Here is a 24,673-nt window from a genome sequence, read left to right on the forward strand (position 1 = left end):
AATCCTTCTTGGCAACCTAAATTATTCACACTCACAAACTCACGGATTGCTGAATTTTGCAACAAAAATTACCCTGTGGCATAAATTCTAGAGGCGTTTTACTTTGGCCTTCTGTTTAATTTCTTAAATTCAGCAACAAGTTGGTTAATACCAACTGGAACCTTTGCTAAGCAGTTCACTTGACAACTTAACTCAATCCACTGCAGCCCGTGGGTGCAATCACTGGAAAGAAATTGAGAGCTCGTTCAAAGGAATCTTTCAATATCGCAGTCATTCCTCTTTTCAGCAGTTTGTTGAACCAGTTTTGTTCATGATCACCAATTAAACAGGCCCAAGGCAAATCATCAAACTGTGGACCAGATAGCCTGGCTTTTGAGTTGCACACAGAAATCTCTAAAACATAAGGCAGAAGGACAGGGACAGTGGCTTTTGCCCAAAACGTCGATTTCGCTGCTCCTTGGATGCTGCCTGAACTGCTGTGCTCTTCCAGCACCACTAATCCAGTATTTGGTTTTCAGCATCTGCAGTCATTGTTTTTAACATGTACACCATCCTAACTTGGAATTTTATCAGCATTGCTTCACTGTCCCTGGGTCAGAAATTTGGAACTCTCTTCTGACTTGCACTGATGGAGGCCCTACACCAGATGGACTCCAGGTTGCTACAGCTTCTGGTTTCTATGATTCAGAAAGAAGCACATTTCAGGCTCAAAATGCTGAAGCTTCATTGAGTGTATTTCTTCCATCTCTGTGGTTGAGAAATACAACGTACTAATCCATTGCTACACAGCTGCAGTGTGCCAATGAGCTTGGCACCAGGGGTCCAAACCCGCATAACAATTTGCTCATAAAACTTTTTAACCAATAATTTAACACTATAAAAGTTTAAGATGATGGTTCAATCCCAAGGGCAATTAGGGATGAGCAGCTGGGCGATAGATGTGGTGCTGGCGGTGGGTGGTAGGAAGGTCCTGACAGTAGAAAGTACACCCACTGCTGGTGAGTGCACATTAGCATGAGTGCAGTGCCATACAGGAGAGGTGCATCCATAATGAAGTGAGCAGTGAAGAATTTCATCACATAGCTGGCTAGGGTTCATGGAAGGAAACCTTCCATGATACTGCCCAATGCTGACACTCAGTAATTTTGCTAAAATTCATCCCAAGACCTGTAACGGAGGAAGCTTGTGTTCCAGTGTATTTTTACCATCCATGAAACCGATATCAAGGTCAAACCCCAATCTCACCCCTGGTATCACAACCTCTGTTAGTGTTGATTTTGGAAGACTTATGGAATGTATCCAAAATCTGCATTTGCACGATGAAGCTGTAAAAGGCAGGTTGTACTCACCATTGAACTCACTCTTTAAAAAGGAGGCGAAATCCACCATGTTGTCCTTACATGCTTGCCTTGAGGTACCGAGGTGAAGGGTGGGGAAAGGTGTTGAGCAAGAGACAGCTGAGAGTATGTAATCAGAGAAGGTATCTTCAACTTCATTAGTGTTATGCAGGAAAGTCATTCATTCTGAAACTGACCAGAGAAATGTGGTACCAGCAGCTAGGCTAGGTGGTGTGCTTTCATTCAATTTGAATTCATCAGCATTACATGGTGATTTGTACTTGGCACCAGGCTAGTCCATAAATAAAGCCTTGTCAGCAGAATCGTTGCCAAACTGAATGTTTTATTCTGCTGCAATGACACAAAGACAGCAGCAACACGACTCGAACAATGGCGCTGGTGTTCTCTTATAGGTCACACCATCTGATAGTGGTGCAGGTAAACCAGGCACATGACAGCTTTCATCTCTGCTGTGTGTCAAGTTACTGCAACCGTAGTTGGGATGCTATAATTGGCATTGGTCCCTCCAAGTAGGAGACAGAGACTTAGACAAGGATCCTGAATACAATGTAACAATCCTGGATGCAGGCACTCATTTGAGGAAAAGGGATGACATTAGTCTCAATGATCCCTCTCCTGCCCATGTACACATCAAATGACCCATTGTCCAACTTTGAGTTTGGAGGGCTCACAGACTCAACCCCCAGTTTGAGTCTGTGTCTCTAGGATATATCAACCTGCTGTTGTGGCCTATTATCCCATACATCTGTTATTCCATGGAGCAAATCTTAAATACCACACCTCAGGTCCACAGTCCACTTATGAAATACCTGCTTATGACTGCTAATTCTTGCTTGAGTTGCAACAGATCCATAACCTGCTGTCATCTGATCAACCTCAAGCTGCCAAATGTCTTGGAGACTTTGTTTACTCAATTGGTCTGCATTATGTAGCACTGCTCCCAATATTCAACTCATTACACAGCAATGGGAGAACCCAGTCTGTCTCTCCTGACTGCTGAGTGAAAGTTGAAAAAACTTTCAAGTTCTGCTTGAGAACGATTTTCTGTCATGGTAGCAGGGTGTTATTTCTGAACACAAACAACAAGCAGCTCATCTCAGTGCTACACGATCTTGATCTTCAATGTAACTGTTGCAGCCATTAATCATCACTTATTTAAAGAAAGCTTATGCCTTCTGTCTGTTTGATATTTTTATGGTTGAAGTAAATTTAACTTTACTCCATCAATTGCCAGTTGGGCTATAATATAACTGCAGTTCTGAAGGGCTTTTGCTCAAAACATTGATTTTCCTGCTCCTCGGATGCTGCCTGACCTGCTGTTCTTTTCCAGCACCACACTAATCTAAAAACTGCAGTTTTGTAATGTGAGCTATGTTATAACTGTATAACCAAATATTTGCACTTATTGATGGTCAGGGATGTAGTTGTGTAAAAACTTCATTTGGATCCTCATTAGTGTATCATTGGTGTAAGGTAGGTGAAAACTCTTACATCACCTAGAAAATGGGAGGACAATGACAAAAAAAAACCCACAATTTGGCCTGAACGCCTCAGCAGCAGATTGGGGCTGGAGGGGTAGTTTAGTAAGGAAGCATCTGGTTCATTCACTTTGCATCTTAGTTAACTACACAACAACTTTAATCGATCTTTTCAGTCCTATAATAGGTGACACGGTGGCTCAATAGTTAGTGCTGCTGCCCCACAGCATCAAGGACTTCAGTTCAATGTTAGCCTTAGGCAACTGTTGGTATGGAGTTTGCACATTCCCCCACGTCTGTGTGGATTTCCTTGTGGTGCTCTGGTTTCCTCCCACAGTCCAAGGATGTGCAGGTTAAGTGGCTCGGCCCTTTGGAGCATCAGTGGAGGCTGAATGGCCTGCTTCCACACTGTAGGCATTCTCTGGCGGAGTTAGATGAACAGGGTGGCTAGGTGCAGTAGAAGGGCACTAGGCCCCTTCACCCTAACCTCCTCAAGCTATCAGACTGAAGGATATAAAGCAGGGTGGGTGAGTATTTGGGTAGTGAGGTATATACTTGGCTATAACCCCAGTGGTTTTTAAAAGGATCACCTGGCAAGGTGTAATTTTAATGGCACTAACCCGAATGTGCACCAGGAACCTAAGTCACTAATGGTAGGTGTTTGTGGATATGTATGCCTCTGCCTAGTATGGCACTTTGCTGACCATTACCCAGAAACAGAGTGGAGGGTGGCAAAATCACCCACCCACAAGCACCAAGTAGCCAACTGAGGATTGTTTAGAAAAGGACAAAGTGTCAGAGGCTGATGGGAATTTTCTACTGACCCCCAGGAAGGGTTTGGGACAAAGTCAGCTGCTTGGAAGTATGCTCCTGGTAGTAGACTGGAACTGGTGTTCCGGGGGAGGGGGGAAGTTGAGGCCACCCCCTGGGTTTCCCATTCCCAGTGATGGCCAGCTGCTCATTCCAGATTTTAGTTGAGTTTAAAAATTTGCGGAAGTCGTGCCTTCACTTTGCAGCCCATCTCTTGTTTTCTTTTCTGAAAAGACCGGCCTATTAATAGAAGGCATCCGATTGGCTGCCAAACTTCGAAAGCCTTGATCAGATGGTGAGCCCACTCATTTAGCATGCATTTTTTAAATGTGGAATGTCATTGGCTAGCTGGCATTTATGGCCTGTCCCCAAGTGGCGATCCATATAATTGAGTGGCTTGCTGGGCCATTTCAGAGGGCAGTTGAGAGGAAAATACATTGCTATAGGCTTGGAGTCACTTGTCCACCAGACCAGGTGAGGATGGCAGATTTACCTCCCTGAAGGACATTAGTGAGTCAGATGGGCACTTCCGACAATAAACAATAGTTTCACAGTCATCAGTAGATTCTTAATTCCAGATTTTCTTTAAAATTGAATTCAAATTCCACCATCTGCCATGGTGGGATTTGAGCCCAGGTGGGCAGAACATGAGCTGAGTTTCTGGATCAATAGGCTAGCCATAATACCTCTAGGCCATTGCCTCTCCTAATTGGCTACTTTACTGAAAATTACTGACTATACAGAGGATCCTCTTTTGACCCTGATGTCAGGGCCACAACCAAAAAACTAAAATCCTGCCCGTGGAAAAGCAAGAGTTTTCTACTGGACCTCACCTTCAAAGATTACAGGATCTTGCCATTCAGACAATTTCGATATGCGACTACTGCTTTCAATGTAGTGCTGCAATGAGTGCTGCAATCAATGTACAGACAAAAATCTTGAAAACAGCACTGAGAAAATTTATTCAGAAAATCTGTTTCAGTCTTCTTAGTTGAGGGATAAATATTGGTTAGAAGACTGAGGATATCTCCTGTGCTGTTCTTCATTCACACGCATCTAATAAAACAGTCTAATGTCTCAACCATAAGATAATTCCTGCAACAATGCAGCATTCCCTCAGTACTGCAGCCTTGATTTTTACTTCTCACTTCTGACTTAGGGGTGTGAATATTGCCAATTGAACCACATTTGGCATGGAAGAGAGAACGGGAATGTAAGACACCAATGTTAGCATCTGAGTGAGAAACATGGGATATGACATCAAAGGCCCATCTTACTACGTTTTTTCCATTGTGATAAAAATTCAAACCTTTGCCTCATCCACTCCAACTCTTGCTTCAGAGATCCATCTGCAGTACTCTGCTCAGGAATGGCCAAGCCATTCAGATAAGATTCCCTACAGTGTGGAAACAGGCCCTTTGACCCAACAAGTCCACACCGACCCTCCAAAGAGGAGCCCACCCCCCTCTGACTAACGCACCTAACACTATGGACAATTTAGCATGGCCAATTCACCTGACCTGCACATCTTTGGATTGTGGGAGGAAACCGGAGCACCCAGGGAAAACCCACACAGACACAATGTGCATACAGACAGTTGCCCATGGCTGGAATCGATCCTGGGACCCTGGTGCTGTGAGGCAGCAGTGCTAACTACTGAGCCACCATGCCACCCACTTTGCACAGAACACTTTGAAACTCTGAAATACTGAATAGATATTCCGCAAGTTTGAGAAGTACAGGAACAGAAAGACTGACACCTGTATCTGTGAGGTAAAAACAATGACTGCAGATGCTGGAAACCAGATTCTGGATTAGTGGTGCTGGAAGAGCACAGCAGTTCAGGCAGCATCCAAGGAGCTTCGAAATTGGCGTTTCGGGCAAAAGCCCAAAGGGATGCTGTCTGAACTGCTGTGCTCTTCCAGCACCACTAATCCAGAACCTGTATCTGTGGGGTCTGGGTATCCCAGTTAGCTGGATGGCTGGTTTGGGATTCAGAGTGATGTCAACAGTGGGAGTTTAATTTCTGCACCAACTGAGGCTACCATGATGAACTCTTCTTCTTAACATCCATCCCCTTGCCTGAGGCATGGTGACCTTCAGGTTAAATTACCACCAGTTCTTATCGGAGAGCAGACCGATGGTCTGGAAAACTATTTTGCCATTTGTATCCCAACAGCAGAGATGGATGAGGTGAAAGCATTATTTTCAGGCTGAACTAAAGCACTTGAAGTCTAACGGATACATTGTGCACCTAATTTTCATGAGAATTTAACAAACTATACACCTTTAAGGTATATTTCTCCTTGCTCTTAACATCTGTGTAAATTCCAGCCAAGTAGGAGGAGGTATGAAATCTACTTTAAGTACTTTGACGTTGTCCGTATATTTAGCACAGCGAAAATAAATAGTTCAGAGCCTTCAGTTGACTAATTTCATTTTTGCGCTTAATCAGGATTTGACTATCATTTTCTCCTGGGCATTGAGGTCTAGATCTCTAATACATTCAAAGTGTAAAATTCAGTGAAATACCATTCTATGGAAAGAATTACCCAGTCACCACGATTATCATAACTGATTGTGTGTTAGTCTGAGAATGGTTTTTAATACTCAAGTAGCTAATAGTATTTCTGAAATTAGAATACATTTTTGAGATTGGTTGACCTTCCCAATTTAATGTACTCTTTCTTTATTGATTAAGTCAGTGAGGGCTGTATTATACCACTGTTCTGGCTGTAAGTGACAGGACTGGCACTACTTCATATGATGTTTTATTTCAAAGCCACTTCAAATGTTCGCAAGGACACGATTTAGAACTCAAGAGCCTTGGGTCTAATAATTAGACTGTTAGATGAAAAGAGTGCCAAGATGGCTTTAAAGAGAGAAGCCAACAGACTGAGACATTAAAATGCAAGTTGATCCTGAAACCATTCAGTTAAATGTTAGATGTGTTACTTATTTTGATGGACATGGTTCTATTATTGATAATATGGCAATTCTGCTGCTAATGGTGTGCCACAGTAAAATACTTATAAATGATTGGATATTAGAGTGAAGCAGCACAATCCAGCCACTGCTCTTCATGTTGGCTGAGGGAGACATTGCTACTTGTTCAAGTCTGTCTGTAGCATTATAGTGTGTGCTCCAGAAGAATAGAATGTCATTATTATAGGTACTTGCAAAGAGTGAGTGAGACAGACCAGACTAACTGTGGCACTAGCACAGATACTCATAAAATAGACTTGTGGGAATTCCCTGAATATATTACCCCCATCACCCCATCAAGGGTTATACATTTCCAGACAAAAAAAATTACAAGCTTAAAGAACAGTTTAAGCGTTCATAAATTTCATTGATTACACAGCAAACAAACTCAAAATGTTTCCATGCGCACATTGCTTGAGAATTTTAGGATTGCGTTCTCATTCATTTACACTAATTAATGTGTGTAATTTGAATGAAAGTAATTGTTATAATTCTATTTATTATAGACTAATTGGTCTACTGCGGCATCGCTCAAAGCCAAAAGCTCTTTTCAAAGTGTGTCTCGATTGCATTATTCCTGTCTATTTCTTCTCTCTAATCCTTCAGTCCCCCTCTGTTTCTTATTTCCTCTGTATTGTACCAAGTTTTTTTTTATTGTATGTTTTCCTGTGATTTCATTCTCTTTGTTTCCTGTTTCTTTTGCCTTTTAGGTAACTATATCTGGTCTTGTTATTTGCCGAATTATAATTGTTCAGGAAATGGCTGTGAAAGTTTCCTCACCGATGCACACTGTTCCACAACTGTTACTGTCCTTCCTGGTTATTCTCTTGTGTTGGCATATTGCCATGATAGCATTAATCCTTTTTTGTTTGCTTCACCATGGAAGGAAGAAATTATCCCTGAGGTACATGACATAACAATAAAGACTAACCAATCCCCTCTTCTTTATCAAATCCCATCCATATTTCCCTCAGCCGAAGCCTGATATTATATGCGACTGATGACTTGTAATTTATTGCTACTTCCAGGTCATGGTTTAAAAATAAGGGGGTCACCCATTTAACAAAGAGATGAGAGGAAAAACATATCTCAGAAGGTTGTGAGTTTTTGAAATTCTTTTCCTCAAAGGCACTGTGGCTCAGTGGTTAGCACTGCTGCCTTACAGGGACCTAGGTTCAATTCCAGCGACTGTGTGGAGTTTGCACATTCTCCCTGTGGCTCTGTGTGGCCCCTTGGGTGCTCCAGTTTCTTCTCACAGTCCAAAGATGTGCAGGTTAGATGGATTGGCCATGCTAAATTGCCCATAGTGTTCAGGGATGTGCAGGCTCGGTGGGTTAGCCATGGTAAATTCTGGGATAGAGTAGGGGGATGGGTCTGGATGAGATGCTCTTCAGAGAATCAGTGTGGGCATGATGGGCCAACTGGCCTGTTTTCACACCATAGGGATTCCATGAAAGGCAGTGAATGCAGGTATATCTTAAGGCAGAGGCAGTTAGATTCTTGATGACCAAGGGGATGAAGGATAATCAGGGGAAATGCAGGCACATAGAGTTGAAGCAAATATCAGATCTGCCATGATCTTAGTGAATGGTGGAACATGCTTGAAGGGCTGAGTGGCCTGCTCTTATTCCACTTGGAACTACACCGCATGTCACAATTGGCAGCGAAAGACACTCCCTCTTTGTTATTGTATCCAAAATATCCAAGAAATCCGAGATATCCAAGAAACCCAGGATGCCAAAACATCCAGGATATGTTTTGGTGCTACTATTCCTATTCCAAGATGGAAGTGTGTCATAGAATGTTACAGCGCAGTACAGGCCCTTAGGCCCTTGATGTTGTGCCGACCTGTGAAACCAATCTGAAGCCCAACTAACCTACACTATTCCATTCTCATCCACATGCCTATCCAGTGACCATTTAAATGCCCATAAAGTTGGCGAGTCTACTAGTATTGTACGCAGTGCATTCCACGGCCCCACTACTCTCTGAGTAAACAAACTACCTCTGACATCTGTCCTATATCTATCACCCCTCAATTTAAAGCTATGTCCCCTCATGCTAGCCATCACTATCCCAGGAAAAAGGCTTTCGCTGTCCACCCGATCCAACTCTCTGATTATCGTAAATGTCTCAATTAAGTCACCACTCAACCTTCTTCTCCCTAATGAAAACAGCCTCAAATCCCTCAGCCTTTCCTCGTAAGATCTCCCTTCCATACTAGTCAACATCCTAATAAATCTCCTCTCAACCTTTTCCAAAGTTTCCACATCCTTCCTATAATGCAGTGACCAGATCTGCACCCAATACTCCAAGTGCAGTTGCACCAGAGCTCAGTACAGCTGCAGCATGACATCATGGCTCCAAAACTCGATCCCTCTATAATAAAAGCTAACATACCATATGCCTTCTTAATAGCCCTATAAACTTGGTGGCAACTTTGAGGGATCTATGTACATGGACACCGAGATCTCTCTGCTCAACTACACTACCAAGAATCTTACCACTCGCCCAGTACTCTGCATTCCTGTTGCTCTTTCCAAAGGGGATTACCTCACACTTTTCTGCATTAAACTCCATTTGCCACATCTCAGTCCAGCTCTGCATCTTATCTATGTCGCACTGTAACATACAACATCCTTCAGCACTATTCACAACTGTACCGACCTTAGTGTTGTCCACAAATTTACTAACCCATCCTTCTACGCCCTCATCCAGGTCGTTTATAAAAATGAAAAACAGCAGTGGACTCAAAACAGATCATTGCGGTACACCACTAGTAATTGAACTCCAGGATGAACATTTCCCATCAACCACCACCCTCTGTCTTCTTTCAACTAGCCAATTTCTGATCCAAACCATTAAATTGTCCTCAATCCCATGCCTCCGTATTTTGTGCAGTAGTCTATCATGGGGAACCTTATCAAACGCCTTACTGAAATCCATATACACCACATTAACGGCTTTAGCCTCAGCCACCTGTTTGGTCACCTTCTTGAAGAACTCAATAAGGTTTGTGAGGCACAACCTACCCTTCACAAAATTGTGTTAACTATCCCTAATCAACTTATTCTATCGAGATGATTATAAAGTCTACCTCTTATAACCTTTTCCAACACTTTACCCACAACTGAAATAAGGGTCACTGGTCAATAATTACTAGGGTTGTTTCTACTCCCCTTCTTGAACAAGGGGACAACCTTTGCTATCCTCCCGTCTTCTGGCACTATTCCTGTAGACAATGACAACATAAAGATCAAAGCCAAAGCCTTGACAATCTCCTCCCTGGATTCCTAGAAAATCCTAGGATAAATCCAGCCCAGGGGATTTATCTATTTTCAGTCTTTCCAGAATTTCTAACACTCCCTCCTTGTGCACCTCAATCCCATCTAATCTAGTAGCCTGTTTCTCAGTATTCTCCTCAACAACATTGTCTTTTTCCAGTGTGAATACTGACACAAAATATTCATTTAGTGCTTCCCTTATCTCCTTGGACTCCACACACAAAGTCCCACTACTGTCCTTGATTGGCTCTAATCTTACTCTAGTCATTCTTTTATGCCTTATATACGTATAGAAAGCTTTAGGATTTTCCCTGATCCCATCCACCAACAACTTCTCATGTCTATCCTGGCTCATCTTAGCTCTCTCTGTAGGTCTTTCATAGCTAACTTGTAACTCTTAATCACCCTAACTGAGCCTTCACGTCTCATCCTAACATAAGCCGCCTTCTTCCTCTTGACAAGAGATTCATCTTCCTTCGTAAATCTTGGCTCCTGCGCTCGACAGCCTCCTCCCTGTCTGACAGGTACTTACTTATCAACGACACTCAATAGCTGTTCCTTGACTAAGCTCCACATTTCAATTGTGCCCAGCCCCTGCATTTTCCTTCCCCATCTTATGCATCCTAAATCTTGTCTAATTGCATCGTAATTGCCTTCCTCCCAGCTGTAGCTCTTGCCCTCCGGTGTATACCTATCCCTTTCCATCGCTGAAGTAAACATAACTGAATTGTGGTCACTATCACCAAAGTGTTCATCCAGCCTCCAAATCTAACACCCAGGACCAAATCTGAGGTGGCCTCACCCCTTGGCCTGTCTACATACTGTGTCAGAAAACCCTCCTGCACACAATGGACAAAAACTGAGCCATCTAAAATACTTGAACTATAGTATTCCCAGCCAATACTTGGAAAGTTGAAAACCCCATAACAACTACCCTGTCGCTCTCGCTTCTATCGAGAATCGTCTTTACTATCCTATACTCCAAATCTCTGGAACTATTCGGAGGCCTATAGAAAACTCCCAACAGCGTGACCTCTCCTTTCCTGTTTCTAATCTCTGCCCATACTACCTCAGTTGACGAGTCCTCAAACTCTTTTCTGCAGCTGTAATGCTGTCCTTGACTAACAATGCTATACCCCTACTTCTTTTACCATTTTCTCTGTTCTTATTTAACCATCTAAATCCCAGAACCTGCAGCAACCATTCCTGTCCCTGCTCTACCCATGTCTGTTTGTGGGCAGCATGGTGGCACAGTGGTTAGCACTACTGCCTCACAGCGCCAGAGACCCGGGTTCAATTCCCGCCTCAGGCGACTGACTGTGTGGAGTTTGCACGTTCTCCCCGTGTCTGCGTGGGTTTCCTCCGGGTGCTCCGGTTTCCTCCCACAGTCCAAAGATGTGCAGGCCAGGTGAATTGGCCATGCTAAATTGTCCCTAGCATTAGGTAAGGGGTAAATGTAGGGGCATGGGTGGGTTGCGGTTCAGTGTGGACTTGTTGGGCCGAAGGGCCTGTTTCCACACTGTAATGTAATCTAATCAAAGTCTCTAAAATGGCCACAACATCAAAATCCCATTTACCAACCCACACAGCATGTTTACTTACCTTATTCCGGATGCTCCTGGCATTGAAATAGACACACTTCAAACCAACTTCTTGCTTGCCAGTGCCTTCTTGCAACCCTGAAACCTTATTTCGGACCTCCCTGCTCTCAACCTCCTGTATATTTGAACTACAGTTTGGGTTCTCACCCCCCTGCTGAATTAGTTTAAACCCATCTGAAGAGCATTAGCAAATTTGCCTCCAAGGATATTGGTACCCCTCTGGTTCAGATGAAGACCATGCTGTTTGTAGAGTCCCACCTACCCCAGAAAGAGCCCCAATTATCCAAGAATCCAAAACCCTCCCTCCTGCACCATCCCTGTAGCCATGTGTTTAATTCCTCTCTCTCCGTATTCCTCGTCTCGCAACCATGTGGCACAGGCAATATTCGAAAGATAGGTGGGATAGGCTTCAGATTAGTATGACAGGGCGGCGCAACATCGAGGGCCAAAGGGCCTGTACTGCGCTGTAATGTTCTATGTTCTATAACAACTCTTAGCTCTACACTTCCACCCTAGCTCCCTGAATTTCTGCCTTAAATCCTCATCTCTCTATGTCGTTGGTGCCTATGCGGATCACAGCTTGGGACTGCTCTCCGTCCCCTCAAGGATCCCAAAAACATGATCAGTGACATCACAAACCTTGGCACCTGGGAGGCAACACACCAACCATGAGTCTGTCTCATTCCCACAGAACCTCCTATCTGTCCTCCTAACTATGGAGTCCCCAATGAATGATGCTCTGCTCCTCTTTCCCCTTCCCTTCTGAGCAACAGGGACTCTGTGTCAGAGACCTGTACCCCATGGCTTACCCCTGGTAAGTCATCTCCTCCAACAGGATTCAAAACGGTATACTTGTTGTCAGAATATATTTGAATAAGCAAGAAATTCACAACTTCAAAAAACTTAAAACTGATGGAGAATAAAAATGTTGGTTGTGAACATCTAACACAGTGTAAATATAATGATATCCCAATGGTTTAATTAATTTACAAGTGATAATTATTTAAAAATTGCCTCAGGAAATTGAGTGATCTCAGTTCTATTTTATGAATTGCTGACAACATTTCATCTTCTATTCCACAGACCAATCAGCTTGTTCAGTGACACAAGATATTAATCAAGACTTCCACTGAATTTTAACTGGTCAAATTGAACAAGAGATTTTTCTAAATTTAGAATGAATTTGTGCATGTAAATACTGTTTTTAAAGTGTTGCTGTCATGAACAAGAGATTTTCAGCCTTGTTTTGTTTCCTATCAGTCTGGTTAAAGAGTGCAACACATGCAACACTGAATTTCAAATATAATGACCTGGGTTTTACAGTCAGTGGCAAAGCAAGGGCACTCTCTGTGACCTTGAAGAAAGCCTTACTATGAGATCTTGTGATCTGTGTACCAAGCAATTTAATCCTCTCAATGTGCAGTGAATTGCAGATTATTCTTGAATAGAGATTTGCATTGTGGTGACCCAGTGATGGTATCAATCTAACGAAGCAGCCAATCACATTAAAGAATTCTCACAGATGCCCAATCAGGGAATGAAAAGCACCAATAATCAGTTTTTTAAAAAACTACAGAGAACAAAATAAAAATTGAGACACACACATGGAGGTAAGAAGTTGAAATGCTGTGAACCAACTTTTTTCTGATTATTTAAAAATTATAATAATTCATCAATTTTCAGGGTGAGATTGATTGTTCACCAGCACATGACTCAGATTGTCATTAGAAACATTTGTCCTCATTCTTGTTTAACTTTTTTATGGGACTCATCTCTGAATAATCTGAAATAAGGATCAACTATCTTTATCAGAGGACAAACTCCAGTCTTGCCTCAGTAACACAACCAAATTCACCTGCAAAGCCCTTCTGGTGTAAAATGGGACTTCAATGTGACCTTGTTAAATTTGTAGTTTGGGATGAATTAAACAAGATAGGGATACAAATAAAAGTGAAATACCACAGGTGCTGGAAATCTGAGACAAAGACAGGAATACTAGAGAAACTCAGCAGGTTTTCTTGAAGAAGGCTCATTGGACTCTAACTCGGTTTTGTTCTTCACAAAGCTGCCAGATTGGCTGAGTTTCTTCAGTGTTCTCTGTGCTTGTTAGAGACAATATTAACTAGAATGTTCATGTGGTTAGCACTGCTGCCTCACAGCACCAGTGATCAGGGTTCAATTTCAACCTCAGGTGACTGTCTGTGTGGAGTTTGCGCATTTTCCCCGTGTCTGCGTGGGTTTCCTCCGAGTGCTCTGGTTTCTTCCCATAATCCAAAGATGTGCAGGTCAGGTGAATTGGCCATGCTAAATTGCCCATAGTATTAGGTGCATTAGTCAGGAGTAAATATAGGGTAGGGGAATGAGTCAGTGTGGACTTGTTGGGCCAAAGGGCCTGTTTCCAGACTGTAGGGAATCTAATCTAATCTAAAAAAACTTCATAGTTTTTTTTTAATAGCAACAATACTATTATGGCAAAGTGATAAAGCCTCCAAAACACTTCATAGGGACCCCTAAAGCAAAATTAGACACCAAACCAGATAAGGCAATATAGGACTGTTGGACAAAAGCTTATTCAAATAGGTAAGCAAGCACAGAGAGGTTAAGATGTGGAATTGCAAGACTTACCACCCAGACAGCAGAAAGTATCCATAGCAGAACTATCAAATCAGAAATGCCCAAGAAGCCAGGATTAGGTGAGTGCTGATATGTCAGCTTTTGGGGGGCTGAAAGAGATTACAGAGTCAGTGAGGGACCAAGGTAACAGAGGGATTTAAAAACAAGGATGAGCATCTTAAAATACAGCCTTTGTTTGAGTGGCAAAAAAATCTAGGTAGTACAAGCAAATTACTGAGGAAAGGGAACATGATATTCATTCACTTTGAGCTGTTCAGTTCTTTGTGAGATAAGGAAAGGTTTGTTCATAGTGATGGTGGTTCCATGTCACTGGGTGTCTGTGCCCTTATTTAAAGCTAATTAGAACATTCTAAAGTCACGATCATTCTGGAATTCACCCACCTCCTCATCAACACAGAGCAGTAAAGGTCTGCGTATAATTGAACGTGGTGTAATGTGCACAGTACTGTGAGCTTATTCAATGCAGCAATGCTCCAGCTGAGGGAGAAATGTTTTTGTTTTATTTCACATAGCAGTGTAGCTGTCAACCGTTTGGTGGGGAGAACAGTGCATTTTGAGGCCTCATTACTGAGCTGTGAACACACTGAAACCTTGTTACAATCTCTCACTCCACGTACAGTTTTACAGATTGATAAACCTTACGGCTCTCACTGATGTTTGACCGTGAACCAGGGTTCCAACTCAGGGGAACCCCATATTTGCCCAGTGCAGATCCTCGAGCAGGAATCGTGAAACTACAGTCATGTACAGGTTGGCTGGCAGATGCTGCACAGCTCCCTTACCTAACCCAGGAGAGTGACATCAATTGCAATGTCACCCAGCACCAAGCCAGCTTCTGCCAGGTCACTTGGTCTTGTCTCTGTGAACTCTCTGACCTGTCCACTTGGAAACCTTCAACTGTAAGCTTGTGCCCTAAAAACATAACAGATATGCAAGAGTATTCATGACCAAATGAAAACATATTTTCCTTTGTGATAATCCTGCTGAGCTACATATTTTAGACTGAAATATAAACGTGTCTCGGAGATGCTGTAACTCTTCAATTTATATACTTTATGAGAGAATTTGCGAGATTGTGTGAAATATTTGGTGCTTCGAATTTATTCAGCCGACCCATGGATACAGAAATTGGTTGCAAGTTGAATGTTTGGACTTGTGAAGTGCAACAGAATTATTCCGGCTCCTCCACATACAAAGTTGTTATCCAGTAGCTGGCAAATATGCAAATGTGAACAAGCCTGATCCAAAAATGTAATGATGGCATCAAAATCCATGCAGCACTGAAGCCAGCAGTGCACAAAACGTCCTGTGCTGTTTGAAGTATGCAGTCTATCCAAGCTGAGGAAATTAAATGTCTCACTGTGAAGAGACGAAGAACATACCTGTCAATTAACTCCTGTTTTAACACCACTCAGTTGATGTCGGTTTTAAAGCAGAGCAACGTGCTGAGGGGTACGTAAATAATAAAAGAGTGCTGAATGAGTATCTCAATAAAGGTGCAATACCATCCGCAGAGATGTTGTCTGAATCCAATCATTCTCTTGTGTTTAGTTTCTTCACTTGAAGCCAATATTTATGTGTATTCATGGAAAGAGACACAACGCCAGAAACAGCCCTGTCACCCCTGTAAATTCCTCCTTATTTATATCTGGAGGCTAGTGCCAAAATTGGGAGAGCTGTCCCACAGATCAGTTAAGCAACAGCCTGACGTAGTCATACTCATGGATTCATACCTTGTAGATGATGTACCAGATACTACCATCACCATCCCAGAATGTGTCCTGTCCCACCAGCAGAACAAGCCCAGTCATGGTGGTAGCACAATGCTATGCTATTGGGAGGGAGTTGTGCTGAGAGTCCTCAACATTGACTCCAGAACTCATGAAGTCTCAGACGTTCAGGTTAAACATGGACAAGGGAACCTCCTGATTACCACATACCATCCTCCTTCAGCTAATAAATCAATTCTCCTCCATGTTGAACAACACTTGGAGGAGGCATGAGTGCGGCAAGGGCACTAAATGTACTCTGGGTGGGGGTTTCAATGTCCACCACCAAAAGCGGCTTGACAGCAGTACTACTGATCGAGCTGGTGGGGTCCTAAAGGACATAGCTGCTAGACTGGGTCTGCAACAGGTGAAGAGGGAACCAACAAGAGGGAAAAACATACCTGACCTCACCCTTACCAATCTGCCAGCTGCAGATGCATCTGTCCGTGACGGTGTTGGTAAGAATGACCACTGCACTGATCTTGTGGAGACAAAGTCCTGCCTTTACATTGAGAAAACCTCCATCGTGTTTTATGGCAATATCACTGTGCTAAATGGGACAGAATTTGAACAGATCTCCCAACTCAAGACTGAACATCCATGAGGTGCTGTGCACCATCAACAGCTGCAGAATTTTACTCCAGCACAATATGTAACCTCATGGCCTGGCATATCCCCAACTCAATCATTACAATCAAACCCGGGTATCAACTCTGGTTCAACAGAGAGTGCAGGAGAGTGTGCCAGGACCACCACCGGGTATTCTTGAAAATGAGGTGTCAACCTGATGAAGCTACTAAATAGGACTACAGCGTAAAGAGGAAGTGATAAACAGAGTTAAACAATCCCACAGCCAATAGATCAGTCTAGGCTCTGCAGTCCTGCCACCTCCCAATTGTGAATAGTGGTGGACAATTAAACAACTCCCTGAAGGAGGAGGATTCACAAATATCCCCATCCTCAAGATGGAAGAGCTTGGCACATCAGTGCAAAAGATAAGGCTGAAGCATTTGCAGCAACCTTCAGCCAGAAGTGCCGAGTGGACGGTCCATCTCAGCCTCCTCCAGTGGTCCCATTATCACGGATGCCAGCCTTCAGCCAATTTGATTCACTCCACGTGATATCAAGAAACAGTTAGAGGCAGTGGATATTGCAAAGGCAATGGGCGCGGACACCATTCCCTCAATAATACTGAATACTTATGCTCCACAACTTGCAGCTCCCCTAGCCAAGCTCTTCCAACACAGTTACATCACTGGCTTCTACCTGGCAATGTGAAAAATTGCTCAGGTCCATTATGCAAAAAGCAGGACAAATCCAACGTGAACAATTACAGCTTGATCAGTCTCCCCTCAATCATCAGGAAGGTGATGGAAGGTGTCATCAACAGTGCTATCAAGCAGCACCCTACTCAGTGACGCCCAGTTTGGGTTCTGCCAGGGCCACTCAGCTCCTGACCTCATTACAGCCTTGGTTCAAACATGGACAAAAGAGCTGAATTCCAGAGGGGAGAGGGACAGCCCTTGGCATCACGGCTACATTTGACCGTGTGTGGCATCAAAGAGCCCTAGCAAAACTGGAATCAATGGGTGTCAGGGGCAAATTCTCAGCTGGTTGGAGTCGTACTTGACATATAGGAAAATGGTTGCGGTTATTGGAGGTCAGTTATCTCAGGTCCAGGGACGTCTCTGCAGGAGTTTCTCAGGGTAGTGTCCTAGGCCCCACCATTGTCAGCTGCTTCATCAATGACCTTCCCTCCATCACAAGGTCAGGACTGGGAATGTTTGCCAATGATTGCACAATGTTCAGTACCATTCGTGATTCCTTAGATCCTGAAGCAGTCGTGTTCAAATGCAACAAGATCTGAACAATACCCAGGTCTGGGCTGACAAGTGACAAGTAACATTCATGCCACCCAAATGGCAGATCACGATCATCTTCAATAAAAGACAATATAACCCACTGCCCCTTGTGTTACCATCACTGAACCCCACACTATTAACATCCGGTGGCAGAAGGGCAGGTTTACCATTGAACCAGAAACTCAATTTCACTCACCATAGTGGCTACAAGACCAGATCAGAGACTGGGAATACTGCGGCGAGTAACTCACTCCCTGACTTGCCAAACTCTGTCCACACATAAAAGGCACAAGTCAGGAATCTACAAGATACGCTGCAGAAATTCACCAAAGATCCTTAGACAGCACCTTTCAAACCTACAACCACTTCCATCTTGAAGGACAAGGGTAGCAGATAGATGGGAATAACCGTTACCTGCACGTTTCCCTCCAAGCCATTCACCATCCTGACTTGGACCATTCCTTCACTGTCACTGACACAAAATCCTGGAGCTTCCTCCCTCATGGCATTGTGTGTCAACTCAGAACAGGCAGACTGGTACAGTTCAAGAAGGCAGCTCACCACCACCTTCTCAAGGGCAACTAGGGACAGGCATCAAATGCTGGACAGCCAGTGATGCCCACATCTCCCACAAGTAAATAACAAAATCTCCTGCCATTGCTGTTTTCATGTCAGGATCCCCTTCCAGTTAACTCTGTCCAGCTCCTCCCTCAAGTCTTTACAGTTGTTTTCACTAAGTTGCAATACCATTATATGTGTTACAGATCTGGCTAAACTCCCTCAAAATATATTAAGGGGATAGCCTAGACCCGAACTTTTTCTTAGCTTACAGGCAGTACCAGGCCTTGCATTCCAGATGCAATTTGATTTGTCAAATTACGTCTTAAAGAAAAACACACTTTCTTCATACAATATAGTTAAAAGACAACAAAAGATTCTATTGGAATAAGTTAACTCTATTGGAAAACTTAACAGAATAATAGATTATTTAACTACTAAGTAGTAACTGTTCCAATATCATAATATGCCATAAACAAACCCCTGGCAAAGGCAAATTCAATAAAATAGATTGTCATAGATTATCTCACATGCAATTCTTGCAGCAGAAAGAGAATTCCAGCTTTTAGCTGTAACAGCGAGAGGACAAACAGCTTCCACATCCAGCTTCTCTGACTGGAAATCTAAAACTAAAAATATTGGTTCTGTAGGAGCTTGACCCCACCCTTTCAGGCTGCTTCTATTGTTCCGAATTTAGAAAAAAAATAAACACCAAGGCCTCACAAGCTGTTTACTTTATGGGCTTTGAAGTTGAGGATTCATCACCCCTGTCTTAACCTTTTTTCCAAAAAAAAACCAAGACTAAATATACCTCTTAAAGCCATAGTATCGTCACACATCTGATTCTCAAACTGCGGGATGAATTCTTTCATATTATGGTCCCCATCCACCCGGGAATCCTTCACCTTAAGGTCCCTAATCAAATCTGCTTCGTTATACATCACTAAACCCAGAGTTGTCTGTTTTCTAGTAGGATCTATCACAAGCTGCTCCAAAAAGAAGTCTCATAGACAATCCACGCATTCTTTTTCTTGGGATTCAGGGCCAACCTGGGGGTTTTCCTAGTGCACCTGCATTTTGAAGATCCTCCATGATTATTGTAATAGTACCTTTTATGCATGCCTTTTCTATCTCCTGATTTATTTTCTGCCCCATATCCTGACTACTGCTAGGAGGTCTGTTACCCTTTGCAGATCCTCCAATCGACCCTCACCCTATATTCCTTCTTGCTATCGATTTCACTTCATTTCTTATAAATAAGGCAACCTTGCCACCTCTGTCTATCTACCTGTCCTTTCAATAGGATGTGTATCCTTAGATATTTAGTTCCCAGTCCAGTTCTCTTGCTGCCACGTCTCTGTGATTTCCACAATATCCTACCTAACAATCTCAATGTGCGCTGTAAGCTCATTTACCATGTTTTGTATACAGTGCACATTTAAGTGCAGAACCTCCATTTGGGGGGGAGGGGGGCTGACTCTGCCCCCCATCATTATTGTCCCCTTATCTGCTGCACCTGAAGTTAGATTCCTGACTCTTTCCATACTCTGTCCTATTAGTTGTTCTGCTGTAATCTCTTCCTGAGACCTCCCCCACTTTAATTAGTTTAAAGTCCTTCTGAATTCAATTTACATTAATCTGTGCCATCAGTTCATCTATACCTTATTCTGAATGCTTCGTGCATTAAGCTACAAAGCTTTCAGGTTTATTCTACTATTGAGTTTTCTGACACTTTTTGGGTGCTTGATACAATATGATGTTGACACATCCTGTCCTTTCCTTTTATCTTCCAGTAGCAATCAACCCCATCACTAACTAGCAATTCTACCTTATCCAGCTTTAATGTTATAATTTTCCATTATATCTATGTGATTCACCAGGACTTTGGTCCCAGCGTAGTTCAGATGGAGCATACCTCATCACAACAGGAGGCCTGTGACCAGTGGAGTGCCACAAGGATCGGTGCTGGGCCCTCTACTTTTTATCATTTACATAAATGATTTGGATGCGAACATAAGAGGTACAGTTAGTAAGTTTGCAGATGACACCAAAATTGGAGGTGTAGTGGACAGCGAAGAGGGTTACCTCAGATTACAACAGGATCTGGGCCAGATGGGCCAATGGGCTGAGAATTGGCAGATGGAGTTTAATTCAGATAAATGTGAGGTGCTGCATTTTGGGAAAGCAAATATTAGCAGGACTTATACACTTAATGGTAAGGTCCTAGGGAGTGTTGCTGAACAAAGAGACCTTGGAGTGCAGGTTCATAGCTCCTTGAAAGTGGAGTCGCAGGGAGATAGGTTGGTGAAGATGGCGTTTGGTATGCTTTCCTTTATTGGTCAGAGTATTGAGTACAGGAGTTGGGAGGTCATGTTGTGGCTGTACAGGACATTGGTTAGGCCACTGTTGGAATATTGCGTGCAATTCAGGTCTCCTTCCTATCAGAAAGATGTTGTGAAACTTGAAAGGGTTCAGAAAAGATTTTATAAGGATGTGCCAGGGTTGGAGGATTGAGCTACAGGGAGAGGCTGAACAGGCTGGGGCTGTTTTCCCTGGAGTGTCGGAGACTGAGGGGTGACCTTATAGAGGCTTACAAAATTATGAGGGGCATGGGTAGGGTAAATAGGCAAAGTCTTTTCCCTGGGGTCGGGGAGTCCAGAACTAGAGGGCATAGGTTTAGGGTGAGAGGGGAAAGATATAAAAGAGATCTAAGGGGCAACTTTTTCATGCAGAGGGTGGTACGTGTATAGAATGAGCTGCCAGAGGATGTGGTGGAGGCTGGTACAATTGCAACATTTAAGAGGTATTTGGATGGGTATATGAATAGGAAGGGTTTGGAGAGATATGGGTCGGGTGCTGGCAGGTGCGACTAGATTGGGTTGGGATATCTGGTCAGCATGGACGGGTTGGACCAAAGGGTTTGTTTCCATGCTGTACATCCCTATGACTCTATGAACAGTTCCCTCCTTTGCCAGTACTGATACCAATGTCCCATGAATTTGAACCCACACCAAACTCTGAGCCACGTGTTTTCCTATTTAATCTTGTTGACCCCATGGCAATTAGTTGATAGCCCAGGTAGTAATCTGGATACTTTTACCTTTTTGGTTCTGCTTTTTAATACAACCCCTAGTGGCTCATATTGCCTCAGCAGAACCTCTATCCTCTGTCTATCAATATCATTGGTACCTAAGTGGACATTGACAGCTGGATCTTTCCCTTCCCACTCCAGGTTCCTCTACAGCTCAGATGAGATATCCTGAACCTAGGCACCAAGGTGCAACACAGCCTTTTCGATTACAGAGAACAGTGTCTATACCATCACTGACTACAACTATGTTTCTGTTTTCTCCCCACTATTGAATGGCTCTCTGTACCATGGTGCTTTGGCAAGTTTGCCCATCCTCCCTACAATGCCCACTCTTGTCCACACAGGGAGCAAGGAGTTCACGCCTGATAGACAAGCTCAAGGGCTGAGGATCCTTCAGCACTACCTCCTGGATCCCTCTATCTGCTTCGCTTGAGTCACATCCTCTGTCCTTGACTACTGACTGAATTTGAGATAGTTAATCTAGGGGGTGTGATTGTCTCATGAAACACAGCATCCAGGTAACTTATCCCCTCCCTAATGTGTCACAGTGCTCAAACCTCAGACTCCAGCTCATCAACGCTGAGCTGGAGTTCTTTAAGCAACCAACACTTGCTGCAGATGTGGTCACTATGGGGTTCACCAGCTCCCACACCATGCAGGTGCAAAACATCGCCGATGTTGAATCATTTTAATTAAATCAAAGTTTTGAATCATTGGGATTCAGAGCTGAACAAAGTTGTCAAAGATCTGGATGATGGCCATCTGGGACATAATACAGGCAATGTCGTAGAACTTTAAATGATTGAGGGCAGACTTGAAAGGGTTTGGCAAATCTAGGTATGAATTAAAGATGAAGGACTTGATACAATGTGGATGAACATAACTGAAAGTAATCACATCATGACGAATAAAGACAGTAATAATTTTGGATCAATTGTGATCACTTATATTCAGGTAGAGGGTATCAGTTGCAGTTTTAGTTATGTGCATATAAAGATAATTGTGTGGTTGAGTTAGAAGGTACATACTTATGATGTTTAACTCTGCAAATAGATTTAAGACTGAGTCAAGACTGGATGTAGTCTCATTCTTCACCAATGGGCTTTTTAGATTTAAACGTTAGAAACCTGCAAGTTCCTTCCCAATTCACACATCATCACGAATCGGAACGATAGTCACTGTTTCGCCTCTGTCTCTGGGTCAAAATCCTGAAACCCCCTCCTTCACAGCACTGTGGATGTCTGTCACCACAGGGACAGCAGAGGTTTGAGGAGGGAACTCATCGTGACCTTCTCAAGGATAATCATGCACCAGTGAGACTGAGTGGAGATATTTTAGGGCATGGTGTTTGAAGTTCACCCCAGGGTCAGTGTCACAAAGAATTGTAACAATTGATCTTAGGAAGCAATCTGTCTCGTCTGTTACTTTTAAGAGCAGGATGTTAAATTGTATAAAATTCACATACTGATTTGAATAGTCGATGTTGTTCGTATGGATTGGATTGCACAATGTTGCTTTGCAGTCTGAAACTTTGAAAATAAATTCACCAGAGAGGTCAGTTTGTAGCAACAAACAAGTACAGAGGTTAAAAGATATGTTCTTGCTGTCATCTGCAATGGATCATTAATGTTGCTTTTTCTGGATTTAATAATGGGTTCCCATTCTGTTTTTATACCACTGAATTATAATCAGGCAAGATCATATGGAGATCTGTCCTCCGCATTAGCAGAATTCCACTTACATTGCTTACAATGAAAGAAGATTACTTGCTGTTTTATAACAATAGGAGTCAACATAATGTACAGTGACTTATTTGGTCTGACCATTAACACAACTGGCCTAATTGTTGTCATTTCTGAGATTAATTAGAGGTTACTTCATATCGATAAGTAAAATCTGCAGATGGTTGGTGGTTATAAATGGCCAATTACTAGTCCTAAGAAAGAAGATGAAATAATTACTCTCCTCACATTTGATTTTGACAATTTGTATGATGTCTGAAATATGACTCCACATAATTAACTCATTCTGAAAACAAAGTAATTGATTGTCTTATTATTACTGTTGGTGACTTCTGCTTGGGAGGGGATATACAAAGGTTTTTATCTTTCAGGAGCATTTGCAATGGGCTGGATTTTCTCCTTCAGCCTTTCGGCATGCATCTAGAGAGTCAGAGGAACTTCTTGTTTTGCAATTTTATTTGCGAGCTGCTATCCATTTGATATCATGCAAAATGTTTGTTATATAAATTAAGTTATGGATCAAGCGGAAATGTTGCATGTTATGAAAAGTAGATCTTGCTGAGTGTCTGTGGGGTTCAGTCTGTGAAGGTATTGTCTAGATTGGAACTGATTCAAGAAGTAAAACTAGGGGCCCAGGGAACCAGTACCTCAGACTGCCCTTACTCAAAAACAACTAGTTGACAAGTTGGCTATCCAAGACACATAAGCTGCTGCAGCCATTGAATTGTTGCGGTAATACGAGATTTCCCATCTATGTTCCAAGCCCAGGGATAGCTAGCTTACCGGGTCATTCTAATCCATCTCTGTTCTATCCCAACAATTGTAACAAATACTGTATTCTCTTCGATAATGTCAAGTTTTACTTTAAAGACTTATACAGCACAGAAACGGATCTTTTCGTCCATCTCATCCATGCCAACCAGCTTTCCAAAACCAAACTAATCCCATTTGCCTGCATTTCACCCATATCCCTCTAAACATGATTGAATCTAAATCCTCCTGTGACAAGCTATTCCAGCCAGCTCTCACATTCTCAGTGATGTAACATATCAACGCATATTAACTGAGTTTACCTAGTCTCAACATGAAATCATACTGCTTCCTCCTGCAGGCTCGAGGCCCTGCTTCCTCCTGCAGGCTCGAGGCCCTGCTTCCTCCTGCAGGCTCGAGGCCCTGCTTCCTGCTGCAAGCTCGAGGCCCTGCTTCCTCCTGCAGGCCCGGGACCCTGCTTCCTCCTGCAGGCCCGAGACCCTGCTTCCTCCTGCAGGCTCGAGGCCCTGCTTCCTCCTGCAGGCCCGAGACCCTGCTTCCTCCTTCAGGCTCGAGGCCCTGCTTCCTTCTCCAGGCCCGAGGTCCTACTTCCTGCTGCAGGCTCGAGGCCCTGCTTCCTATTGCAGGCTCGAGGCTTCAGTGGTGCCAGTACTTGGCAGTGCAATCATGATGCACAATTACCTGATGCCCACTTGGGGTGATGCTGGAAGGATGCAAATCTCAAGCTGCT

This window comes from Chiloscyllium punctatum, chromosome 39 (assembly GCF_047496795.1).
Source record: "Chiloscyllium punctatum isolate Juve2018m chromosome 39, sChiPun1.3, whole genome shotgun sequence".
In the NCBI taxonomy this organism is placed as follows: Eukaryota; Metazoa; Chordata; class Chondrichthyes; order Orectolobiformes; family Hemiscylliidae; genus Chiloscyllium; species Chiloscyllium punctatum.